General features: G+C 37.1%; 1 non-coding gene across 1 annotated transcript; it reads left to right on the forward strand.

Annotated features, from left to right (window-relative positions):
• Nucleotides 1-1477: 1477 nt before the first annotated feature.
• Nucleotides 1478-1594, forward strand: LOC121208955 (U5 spliceosomal RNA). Its single transcript, XR_005904077.1, has one exon. It is a non-coding gene; the product is annotated as a U5 spliceosomal RNA (small nuclear RNA).
• Nucleotides 1595-3353: the final 1759 nt, after the last annotated feature.

Below are 3353 nucleotides of genomic sequence, written 5' to 3' on the forward strand. Positions count from 1 at the left end.
AAAGATAGTTTTGCCTATTATCTGGCAGCGTGGCTGCATATATCTATTATGTGCCACATCGATACAATATGGTATGTAGGGCTGGGTGGGTGTTTTAAACCCCACATGGTGTGTTGGGATGGTCGGAGATGGTGTGTAGAGGTAGGGGTAGGATATCTGATTTCTAATGATGATTGTATTTCTGTATCTGTATCTGAGATGGGCTTAGGCCCGAACATGCATCTGTGATTGTAATGGGCTTAGGCCCGAACATGCATCTGTGATTGTAATGGGCTTAGGCCCGAATTTATATCTGTTTGATTCTGATTTTCTGGTTGTGTGCATGCTTAAATTTGTTGGGTTACACGCTGAATTTACGTAAACTCACCCTATTTGGTTTAATATGTACAGGTAATCCACAGAGTTAGGCGGATCGGTGCTGCGGAGGAATCAACAGTGACCACTAACCAAAACTGTTTTATTTGTTTTAGTTTTTATTTAAGTTTTGCGTTACGATTTGAGAGTTTGTATTTTCTAGGACTCTCTGACTGTTTTAAATTGTTTGGCTTTGGTTTTCGATTTTTGGATTTAACTTACTTTCCACTATGATGGTTTTATCTGAAAACATGATTTCTAAAAATATCAAATGATTTTTCCTAAACTTAACGATTTTATAAGCTTATGCTAAAAACACGTTTTATCTCTAAATGACCAAATGGAAGAGAGCTTTGAAATTAATAAGAGCGATAAATGCTAATGAACCAAAAAATTTGAATTTAACGACAACGATTTTCCAACCCATTTCATGTGACACCCTTTTAAGTGTATATGTAAGTTTGCATGCAGGGATCCAATCTCTCTTGAAAATTGTTAAAGCTAAATGATCTATAAATTACACCATCTGTATGTTGAAAATAGTTGAAAGAATCCCTTGTGAATCACTTCAACACAGTTTGTTTGAGACCCAATGAAGGAAAGTAGTCATATTTTGCTTTTGGCCATCTATTTCCCATTAGTCATTAATTGATTGCTACCAACACGTGTATTTTTATTGGGAAGAGAGGAAGTACTATTTACATGCATAAATTTGTATTTCTTATTATATTAATTTGTTAATTAATTAAAATTTGAGTTTAGAAGTTAAAACAAATGTGAATGTTTGTACAATGAAATTTATGGAGAATGGTATTGTTTTCTGAATCCATTGTGTATATATTTAATTTTAGTAGCATCTCTTATTTATTGAACTTTAGCTTCTATGGGTTTTGTCGATGGTGTTGTTGCTAGCGGAAAAATGTAATGCCTAAAGTCATGGGTTTGGTGCTTTTGGTATCTGCTTGTTTTACATTATTTGGATTTTTCATTTATTTTTTAATGAGGTGGAAAAGAAGTTGCTAAGGTTTAGAAAGGAGCAGAATCCCACATTCCATAAAGACAGATAAGGCCTCTCTACCATCTTTTATAAATGAAAGCGCGAATCATCCCGGTAAAATCACGGAGCCGTGCGGTGAGTACAGAGCGAACTATTCTTTCGCCTTTTACTAAAGAATACCGTGTGCTCGCCGCTTATTGCGGCATACGCCTATTTTTGGAGGCTTATTTCCTGTTCTGGAATGGCCCATCAAGTTCCAGTTCAAAGTATTATTTGATAGTGTTCCTCTCGTGGTTGCCAACACTGTTAGGTTTTAGTTTCTGGTAATGTTTTTAAGGGCTCCTCGAGTCCCACCACTGTCATAATTGCTCAACAAGTTCAACGTTAAAGATGTTAGTGAATTTGAAACGATAAAGTAAGGTACTTACCTTGGTGGTGAAGGTAGAAATTGGACGACTTTCTGAATAATTGTCAGATGATGATAAGTGAGTGTGAAAGGATATACATCAGATCTGGGTTGAGCTGTAAGTGGCACTTTAAGACAGTTGTGATGCAAATTAAAATTGCAAAGCCTACATTTGTTTGTGAAATACGTAAACTTATCACAAGCACTGCACACCTGATCTTCATGCTCGCTACGAAATGGATAGAGGCGATGTGTTTTCTCTGCATAGTTGCTAATCAAATAATTATGCATCGATTCTTTCGAAGCTAGTATTAAGATTTGGATAAAGCTGCCGGATCACATCGATTATGTGTTTTCTCCGCATGCAACTTTGCTTGTTTCCGATGACCAAGCTTTTAAATGGTATAAACAAAATTAAGATCATAATTAAACCTTGGGAACCCCACACAAACAATTTAACTTCTCCTATAAGATGGAGCATGCTCAGCTCACTACAAAATAGCTCACCACAGTGTTAATTTGTTGCAAAAACCATGGCTGCGAGTTCTAAGGTGAGCTTGATTCTTGAAGCTCCTTATTGACTGCAAGAGTAACAAAGTCCTTTTTGCTGAAGCAGGGAAAGATTTTGTTGATTTTCTATTTAACCTCCTTTGTTTGCCTCTTGGCACTGTTACTAAGCTTCTCAAAACAAACTCCATGGTGGGTTCTATGGTGGGTTCTCATGGAAGCCTCTACGAGAGTATCGAAAAGCTCAGTGAAACCTACATGCAACCCAACCAAAACAAAGATTCATTGCTCAACCCTAGGGCTCCAACTCCAGCTTCTGGTGTCCCACTCTTGCTTGGTTATGATGCGGGTAGGAAAGTGTACATGTGTCCTAACAGTTATCATCGCGATGTGGCTGATGATTCGGGCATGGCTTGTCCTCAGTGTAAGAAACGGATGGAGACTGAGGTGACGGTTGTAGGTCCAAATGTCGGGAAAGGAGAAACAACTGATGGAGGAGGATTTGTGAAAGGGGTAGTGACATATATGGTGATGAACGATTTGGCTGTTAAACCAATGTCTACAGTCTCCAGCATTACTAATTTACTATGCTCAACAAGTTCAATGTTAAGGATGTTGGAGCACTTCAAGAGAAGGTTGTTGATTTGGGAATGAATGAGGTATTTAAACTCTTAAAAACTACTCTCTCTCTCTCTCTTATATATATATCATGATTCTTAGTGTTTTTTTTTGTTTGTTCTCCCTGGTAGGCTTTGAGGTTACTTAAGGATTCCTTGGAGTCCAAGACAGAATTGACAAGTGTCTTTTTGGGCAACAAAAAATTCTGAAGTCATCTTCTGCAAGAAACCGAAGGAGTTTCTTAACATTTGGGACAGACTTTTGGTGATCCTGTTATGGTAGCTTAGGTCTACTTTTGATGTAATCGTTTTGAAATATATGGAGGAAAGATATAAAATTCAAAGAAAATGCTCTCAACATTCAATGATGATCAGCGGTTTTGCATTAAACAGTTAAAGAAGCTATAAAAGAAAGACATTTCTGTTTGAATTTATTTCCAAGTCAATTAGGTATCTGCCATATCTATTGTTA

Source organism: Gossypium hirsutum, chromosome A10 (genome assembly GCF_007990345.1).
Source record: "Gossypium hirsutum isolate 1008001.06 chromosome A10, Gossypium_hirsutum_v2.1, whole genome shotgun sequence".
NCBI lineage: Eukaryota > Viridiplantae > Streptophyta > Magnoliopsida > Malvales > Malvaceae > Gossypium > Gossypium hirsutum.